We start from the raw sequence: 10,122 nt of genomic DNA on the forward strand, positions 1-10,122 counted from the left end.
CAGAGAATCCTGATACTTCAAGAACCACTTCTAGGGCTTCCCTGGTGGCACAGTGGTTGAGAGTCCACCTGCCGATGCAGGGGACACGGGTTCGTGCCCCGGTCCGGGAAGATCCCACATGCCGCGGAGTGGCTGGGCCCGTGAGCCATGGCCGCTGAGCCTGCGCGTCCGGAGCCTGTGCTCCGCAACGGGAGAGGCCACAACAGTGAGAGGCCCGCGTACAGCAAAAAAAAAACCAAAACAAACAAAAAAAACCCTGCTGCACATCAAAGGACACTATCAAAAAAGTAAAAAGACAACCCACAGAATGGGAGAAAATATTTGCAAATCATCTATCTGATGAGGGTATAATATCTAGAATATATAAAGGACTGTTACAACTGAATAAAAAGCCAAATAACCCAAATTAAAAATAGGCTAAGGATTTGAAAAGACATTTCTCCAAAGAAGAAATACAAATGGCCAACACCCACGTGAAAAGATGCTCAACATCATTAGTCTTTAGGGAAATGCAGATCAAAACGAGATATCACCTAACATCCACTAGAATGGCTATAATTTTTTTTTAATGGAAAATAAGTGTTGGCAAGGATGTGGAGAAATTGGAACCAAATTGTCAAAACTTGGAAGACATCCTTTGATAGATAAATGAATAAATAAACTGCAGTACCTCCAGGCAATGGAATATTATTCCATTATACTTTGCCCAAACCTGTAGGGTGCACACCAAGAGTGAACTCTAAGGCTTGGACTTTGGATGACTATGATGTATCAATCTGTAGGTTCCTCCTTGATTAAAAATGTACCATTCTGGTGAGTGATGATACGAGGGAGAGGTGGGGACAGGGAATATATGGGAAATCTCTGTACCTTCCTCTCAATTTTGTTATAAAACTGAAAGTGCTGTAAAAATTAGTTTTTAAAATATCTTCACTCAAAAACTTTTATATGTGTTCACAGTAGAATTATTCATAATAGCCCAAAAGTATAAACAATCTAAATGTCCATCAACCGATGAAGGAATAAAAAAGTTTTTTATTCAGCCATAAAAAGGAGGGAGTACTGGTACATGCTACAACATGGATGAACCTTGAAAATACTATATTATGCTAAAATATTATGTCTGGATGAAAGCATCCAGACACAATAATTACACAAAAACTAATTACAATGAATTTCAAATGTGAAATTAGGAGCTGTGGGGTCATGAGTATTTGCTCCATTATTTATACTTTTCTGCAACTTCTCTAAATTGTAAACAGGGAATTCCCTGGTGGTCCGGTGGTTAGGACTTGGCGTTTTCATTGCCGGAGCCCGGGTTCAGTCCTTGGTCGGGGAACTAAGATCCCGCAAGCTGCGCAGTGCACGGCCAATGACAACGAAAAAAGCTAATTCCAAAATAGTCAACAAATATTTGTTGAGATTCTACTTTATAAGATGTATTTCGCTATCCACTGGATATCCTAAGATCAAAAGCAGTCATTGTCCTCAAGGAACTTCAATTGTTAAAATTTGGTAATTGCTGTAATGGAGCCCCTGAAGCTGCAGGGGACAGACTCGAGGGAGGAAATTCAGGTACTCAGCATGGGAGAAGCATGAGGGGGCTGCCAGGCAGCTAAGGTTTACTAAAGCATTCCAGGAGGAGAGAATGGCACAGACACTTCAAGTGTGATTTATGCCAAAAACTCTATAGGAGTTAAATATTCTTACAGCACAAAGTTCAAGAGGGTAGGGGAAGAAAAATGTCTAGATAGGTGGGAGTCAATATTAAGTGCCATACTGAGGAGTTCAATTTTTATCCAGAGTAGGTGTTAGAGAAACACCAAACACAACTTTATATAATCTAATTTAGAGCAGTGGGAAAGGAAAAGCAAATTATGAGAGCAATATAAAATACTTAGGGGTTAGACTCTATGGGTCTTGAAGATTAGCTGGGGTAGAGAGTCAGGAAAAGGGAAGTCTGTAATGGCTCGTGGGTTTCTGAGCTAGGCTCTGAATGAAATTTGGTGCATTCAGATGGACTAAAGAGTAAGAGTAGGTATGGAAGAGAGAAGGTCAGTTTGATTTTGGATTTGTTGAGGTGGTTATGGAATATCTAAATGAAGACAACTGGATATGTGGGTCTGGAGATCAGGAAAAGGTCTGGGTTGGAAACAAATATGAAAATGATCAACCTATAGGGACAGCTGAAGCCAGGCACCTGGAGGAGTATGCCCACAGGGGAATACGCAGCATGAGAAGGAGACTTGATAACAAGATAATTATGGGGAAGCACTCTGAGAAAGAACAACTATGGAAAGATAGGATGTTCTCTCAGAAACCAGAGGAGAGTTTCATGAAGGTAAATCAACTGTAACAGAGAGGTCAAGTAAGATGAACCAAAGAGTGGATTTGGTAAATGGTACTGGTGTCTTTCATGAGAACAGGATCACAGAAGCGTGATTCTTGAAGTCAGATTGGAGGGAGGTGAGGACTAAATGAAAAGTAAGAAACTTAAGTTCAGCTCTTCAAAAGCTTGGGGATGATGGGGAGAGAGGGAGGAGGGGAGAAAGAGAGAGGGAGAGAGGTAGAAGAGAATATAGGGTCAAGGAAAGTTTTTTTTAACTCCATATTTTTCATCATTAAGTTCAATAGACATAAGATTACTCTGTCAAATTGCTATAAAAGTTACTAAACACTTTCTCTGAATTTCTGTACTTATCTTGTTGAGGACCAGAGCAAACAGCTCTTGGATGCCTAGAGTGCTAAGGAGGACTGCCTTAGGGATTCCCCTTCCTAGCTGAACAATTCCAAGCATTTCTCTTCCACCTAACAACAGTTACTACCTCACTTCAATTTCTACCATGAGTAAACTTTAAACTTTCCAAAATCCTGCATGTGAATCTCAAGGACATGCATGGGAAGACCAAATGATTGGCCCCTGGAGAGAAGGATTGTTTTAAATGAGATAATTAAACATGTTTAAATGTCAGGAGGGAGAGTGCAAATACAGAAAAGAGAGGATGGGCTGCTACATCAAGCTGATGTGAAGAGAAATGAGGGTCAGATCCCACAATCTCAGAGACTCCCTAAAGTTTCCTCTGGTTATTTAAGACTTGGAGCTCTGGCTAGGGAAATGGAATATGCCTGACACTTCTGTCTAAATCCTGGGCTAGGGAATTCCCTGGCGATCCAGTAGTTAGGACTCAGCTCTTTCACTGCCAGGGCTGGGTTCAATCCCTGGTGGGGGAACTAAGATCCTGCAAGCCTCATGGCAAAAAAAAAATAATAATCCTGTGCTAACAGTACATTTCACCAGGTTTGCCGTGAGAGTCAGGCATTTCCCTTTAACCCCTCTTGGCCTCAGAAAGGAATGCCCCTCTCTTTTTCCCTATGAAAGCCTTTAAAAAGTAAAATGAGATAATGAAATTCAAGAGGTTTTATAATGAAAAAGTACAATATAAATTCAGGGTGCTCTTATTGTGAGTGAAATGAAGGGGTATGCTGCGATTGATGGAGAATAGGAGAGATGAAAAACGACACTTGAGAATCAAATAGACTTACATTTATAATCCTAGGTTCTGCCACTTCAGTGTCTTCTTTTTTCCTTTAGACTTCTCAGACTGAACAAAGTCTTCTCTCACATATATGAGACATCTTAATGAGCTCAGTGGGAAGAATGCCACTCAATATACATTCTCCAAGTTGGGAACCTGTTACTAACATCCTGTAACATCAAAGGCTTCCCATTCCCTCTATATTCCCTCCTAGCTCACACACCTTTATCCTCCTCAGAAGATAACATGCCCCTAATTCTACAAGAGACGGACTCTAGTCACAGCTTCCTGTGGAAAGAGTGTCACCAGCTCCAACATCATAATGGTTCAGCTCCCCCCCACCGCCCACCTGTGTCCAGTGATGCAGCACCAACATTACTAAGAACCTCAAAATCCTCACAGGAATGTGAGGAGCTCTGGGAAGCAGGGTGGATCTGGCCCTTTGTGAGAGTGGAGTGGGGTCACTATCATGCAGCGGGATGGAGGGGGCATGTAAGCTGACCTCATGTGACAGAGTGGCTTTCTGAGGGCTGGCCATTTCAGATAGTACAGCCAGATGACTAAAGACACTAATGTGTTGGAACGTGATGTGGAGTTTGGCCGTTTTATATAGCCTTTATTGCATGTTTATACATGCCAGGCACTATTCTAAAGTCTGTTCATGCACTGCTCCAATAATGCCTTAAATCAGGGTTGCCAGATAACATACAATTATATTTGAATTTGGTTCCCAGTTAAAATTTGAACTTCAGATAAACAATATTTGGGACTTACCTAGGCTAAAAAAAATTATCCGTCTTTTAACTGAAATTCAAACTTAACTGGAGGTCCCGCATTTCCCTGCTTTAAGGTACTGTGATGCCTTCCTCCAGCCACACAGCTAGAACGTGGCAGGGCCAGAGAGTCAGAGTCCAGGCATGTTCTTAGCTATTATGCCACTGTCACCGGATCTGCAGAGATGCGCGTGGGAGGCTCCGGCCTTTATGACAGAGGCCGTGCATCAGCGGCCTGTGTGCGCAGCTGCCCCTTTGTGGTTATAAAGGGGCTCCTCGAGCCTTGTACGATGCCAGTGCCCGAGCCCCACCAGGCCTGATGAAGCCACAAAGCAAAATCTTTTATAAAAACACCGGTGGTAGGAAACAGAGCAGACAGTACCCAAACATTTCTCTGGCTTCTTACTGCACCACCCCTCACAGAGGCAAACAGGCAGGGCGGCCACTGGAAGGCGCTGAGACAGTGCGCCCCGGCCCCCTCCCTCTTGTCTCTGCCTTCGGTGTAGAGGACCTGAGGAAACCGATACCTGGAGCGGGTTGGTCTGGACGCACGTCTGAATCGCAGCAATCGCTCCCTTCCGCGCCGCCCAGCCCTCCGCGAGGGCCTCACTCCCACACTACTTGGGCTCGGAAGCGCCACGACCGCATGTTGGCGGGAAAGCACGCCGGCCCCACGGACTACGCGTGCGTGCGGGCACGGGGGCGGACTAGGACTAAAGCGGAGACCAGGAGTGAGGAACGCGCGTGCCCGCGCTGGCGACAGGCGTCGCCGACCCAAGGGCCCTGCTCCACCCCACACTCCACTAACCACACCCGAAGCCCCGCGAGGCTCGCTTCGCCTCCTCCCGCTCGACGGCTTCCTTCCTTGGGCTTTCTTGATCTCTCGGGCGCTCTTCTGCCTTCTTTCTCCACGGGTCTCGAGGATTTCCCCCTCTTCAGTTCGGAGACACCAGAAGCGAGGGACAGGGAGAACGGTGTGAAAGGGTGACTAGTAATGCGCGATCTCCCTCAGGGCGGGAGACTTCGTCCCTCCGGGCAGGGTTCTCAGAACAACACCCACGACGGCAAATGGACTCCTAGTTTGGGCCGGAGAGGCGGGACTACATTTCCCAGCGTCCGTGCAGCGCTTCCTAGGCTAGGCCTCTCTCCGTCTCCTGGGGACGAGGCGGCTAGAGGATTGGATTTTCCAGTGTGCAGCTCTGTCCGGCGCTGGGGAAACTGCAGTTTCCAATACCATCCGTCCCAGGTTCCGTAAGTTACGCCTTTCCCTTCAGTCTAGCCTGTTCCCCAGCGTCCCCAGGCCATAGTAGAGGAGGGAGAGGCCGGGGGACTGAAGCTCCCAGTATGCCTCTCCTTGGGGACTACAATTCCCAGTATGCTCGCGGGGAAGCTCCTTGGACTTTACCTCCCCATCAGGCCAATGCACTTGCCCAGTGTTGGCCTGCGACAAGTATCAATAGATAGCGGTGGAGGCTGTGTTGGGAGTGGACGGGAACTATAGCCCCTAACATACGCGATGTTGGGAAACTAGTTCCCAGCGTGCGTCTTCTGTAGTTCCTGGTGTTTTGTGGAGGTGGCAGGTGGATGTCAGCTCTCAGGAAATCCTGGGAGAGAGGGAGCTTTCCCAGCAGGCCCCTCATGGTCACTTCTCTCCCTAAGTAGCCCAACTGGACCCTGGCCCGAACCTCAAATCATTCTTAACGCTTCCCAGCAAACACTCTGTTTTTTGTTTTTCTAAGTCCATTCACTTCCATACACAACTTTTCAAACACATACTCCCATTCCCTTTTCCTCTACTAACAAACCCTGCTTCTCACTTCACTGAGAAAATGGAAGTTGTCAGAAGAGAATCTACAGACTCACCCACCTACCTACCAATCTACATCTTTGCCCATGTATGTACGCTCCTTTCGCTCTCATCCCACAGCTGAACTAACTATATTTGTATCTAACTCTAGTCCCTCCACTTGGGCAGTAGATCCACCCTCTTTTATTTATCAAGTTCTTTTTTCTTTTTTCCTTTTTTTTTTTTTTGGCTGTGTGGCTTGTGGTATCTTAGTTCCCCCACCAAGTATTGAACCACGGCCAGCAGTGCAAGCACGGAGTCCTAACCACTGGACAGCCCGGGAATTCCCTATTTATCAAGTTCTTGACTCCAGCAATCCTCTCACCTTGAAAACAAACAACACTCACACAGCTTTTATTTATTTCCCTTCTCTCATCAACTACTGTCCCATTTCTAACAAAACTCCTAGAAATTATTATCTATATTTCCTGCTTCCAATTTCTTTTCTTGCATTCTCTTTTGAAAGCAGTCTAATCAGACTTTTGCACCCATCACTTTACCAAAACTGCTCTGGTCAGGGTTACTAATAATTATCTTGCTGAATCTAATGGTTGACTTTCAATTATTTTCTGCTTGACCTGTTAGCAGCACTCGACACAATTGATCATTCCCTCCTCCTTGGTACGCTTTCTTCACTTAGTTTCTGTGACACCATAGGTTTCTTCATTTTCCTTCTACCCATTTGTGCTCTTCAGTTTCCTATGCTGACCTCTCCCTAGAGCTTCTCATGCTACAATCCTCGTTCCTCTGGTCAGGGTTACTAATAATTATCTTGCTGAATCTAATGGTTGACTTTCAATTATTTTCTGCTTGACCTGTTAGCAGCACTCGACACAATTGATCATTCCCTCCTCCTTGGTACGCTTTCTTCACTTAGTTTCTGTGACACCATAGGTTTCTTCATTTTCCTTCTACCCATTTCCTATGCTGACCTCTCCCTGACCTCTTAATGTTAGAGCTTCTCATGCTACAATCCTCGTTCCTCTTCCTTATCCACATCCACTCCCTTGGTCATCTCATCCAGTCTCTTGGCTTTAAGTATCATGTATATACCAGTGATTGCCAAATTTATGACTCCAGTATGAACCTGTCTCCTGAACTCCAGACTTATATATCCAATTGCCTACTAGACATCTTCTCTTAAATGTTTAATAGGCACCTCAATCTCAATTTGTCCAAAACTTATCTCATGAACTCCTAATCTTCCTCCTAGTACCAACTCCCTTGTTAATCTTCCCCAACTAACTTGATGGTGCCTCCAGCTTTCCACCTGGTCAAGCCAAAAACCTTGGAGTCATCTTTGACTCCTTTCTGTCACATTCACATCCAATCTATCAGCAAATCCCCATGGCTCTACCTCCAAATAGGTCCAGAACTGCCCAATACTCCTCACTTCTACTGCCTCTTTCTCCTCTGTTCAAGTCCACTACCTTATTTCCTCTGAATTATTGTAGTAACCTCCTCATTCATCTCCCTGCTTCTATTCCTGCCCCCAATCTCTGACTCCCTTACCACAATCTATTCTCCACACAGCCATCAGGGTGCTTTTTGAATATGTAAATTAGGGTTTTTTTGGCCAAGCTGCACCAGGCTTGTGGGGTGTTAGTTCCCCAATCAGGGATCAAACCCACGCCCTCGGCAGTGAAAGCGCAGCGTTCTAACCACTGGACCACCAGGGAATTCCCTGTAAATTAGATTTTTATCACTCATCTGCTCAGAACCTTCCTATGGTTTCCATCAAATGCGGAGTAAAAGCCAAAGGCCTCAAAATGGCCCCAAAGCCATTATAAGATATAAGAAAAATCTATATGGTACCCTAGAACTGAGAGTACCCAAAGAAGAACAAACTTGGAAGGATGCTCCCTCTCCAAGGCAATGGGTGGGGGAATACCTAGCACATACGAACAATTCTTTCTATCTGATTTCAGGAGTTTCATACCCTTGAAGCACATCCAGATCTCATTTAGCAAAACTCTGCTCAATCAGAAAACTACATGGGAGAAATCTACAGGATAATTGATTCAGTGTCGTCAACAAAGACACTGAATGAAAAAACTGAAAAACTGGAGAGGGAAGTATAAATATTTAAGATTAAAATAGTCTTAGGGGGACTTCCCTAGTGGTCCAGTGGTTAAGACTTCAAACTGCCACTGCAGGGGGTGCGGGTTCGATCCCTGGTCAGGGAATTAAGATCCCACATGCCGCACGGCGCGTCCAAAAAGAAAAAAAAAAGAAAAAGAGTCTTAGGAAGCATAACAATAAAATCCAGTGTGTAGACCTTGTTTGAATTCTGATTCAAACAAATTAAGCATAAAAGGACATTTTTTGGGACAACCAGGAAAATCTGCATAGAGCATTGCATAATATTAAGGAATCATTAATTTTGTTAGATGTGAAAATTATTATATAAGAAAATTTTATTTTTTAGAGCTGAGTATCAAAGTATTTAGGGTTGGAATATCATGATGTCTGGGATTTATTTTAAAATACTTCAACAAAGGAAAAATTAGATGAAGCAATTTTTTAATAATAAATTATTTATTTTTGGCTGCGTTGGGTCTTTGTTGCTGCACGCGGGCTTTCCCTAGTTGTGGCGAGCGGGGGCTACTCTTTGTTGCGGTGCACAGGCTTCTCATTGAGGTGGCTTCTCTTGTTGCGGAGCACGGGCTCTAGGCGCATGGACTTCAGTAGTTGTGGCACGTGGGTGCTGCACGCGGGCTTTCCCTAGTTGTGGCGAGCGGGGGCTACTCTTTGTTGCGGTGCACAGGCTTCTCATTGAGGTGACTTCTCTTGTTGCGGAGCACGGGCTCTAGGCGCATGGACTTCAGTAGTTGTGGCACGTGGGCTCTAGAGCACAGGCTCAGTAGTTGTGGTGCACGGGCTTAGTTGCCCCACAGCATGTGGGATCTTCCCGGACCAGGGATGGAACCTGTGTCCCCTGCATTGGCAGGTGGATTCTTAACCACCGCACCACCAGGGAAGTCCCAGATGAAGCAATTTTTGCAAGATGTTTACAACTAAATGATGGGGTGATGGGGATCTGGGGGTTCATTATAATACTCTCTTCTACTTTAGTGATTGAAATTTTTCATAATAAAGAGAAAATACAAACAAGCCCTAGTTTCTGCAATTCTGGCAAAGGCAAAAGAGTATCTAGGTTGCTGTAGCCAGTACCAAGGTTTTGAGGCTCCATGAAGAGCCATCCATAGACTTCCTGACCCTGGGACAACAGTTAAGACTATTTTTTGTCACTGTGTTTTGTTTGTTTGTTTGTTGACCAGGGGACCCACTGATATCCTGCAAAATGAATTTGTTAGGTATTACTATTCCCTTTCTGGATCTTTCAAGGAATTTGTCCTTTTCATCTGTGTTGTCAAATTTATGGCCCTAGAGTTCATATTAGTCGTCATCCTTTTAATGTCTGTAGGGTCTGTAGTGATGTCCCCTCTGCCATGCCTTATATTTGTAATATGTTCATTATCCTCTTTTTGACACAGACTAGTAAACAGAGGCCAAAAAGGAGAAATGATTCAGGTCAAGCCTGCAGAGCCAGCTGGACCATCCTTACTTCTGCTGCCTTGCCTGGCTGCTGGGTCAATCATCTTTTTTGAGGCTCCCTGTCCCCAGCCCTCAGCTTTCATATACTCCATGTGGCCTGATATGTAGTCTGACATGGAAGAGCCCAACTACACACTCAGGGCTCTCATTACCCTTGGCCTTCAAGGTGAATCCAACTTCTCAAAATGTTCTCTTGCTCTCTATTCCTGGCTTCCCCACAAAAGCAAACTCAGGTGGAGGGAGTAGAATAATAAAGGAGAGGTTGGGTTGGAGGGTGGCAAATGGCATAGATGGGCTAATTGCTAAAATCTGTTGGCTCAGCTTACCTGGAAAGAGGCAGTTTTGAAGTCTCTATAGTGGGGAGAGGAGATCGGGGAGGAACAGCATTACTGGCAGTAACAACTTCCTC

The sequence above is a fragment of the Physeter macrocephalus genome, chromosome 17 (genome assembly GCF_002837175.3).
Source record: "Physeter macrocephalus isolate SW-GA chromosome 17, ASM283717v5, whole genome shotgun sequence".
In the NCBI taxonomy this organism is placed as follows: Eukaryota; Metazoa; Chordata; class Mammalia; order Artiodactyla; family Physeteridae; genus Physeter; species Physeter macrocephalus.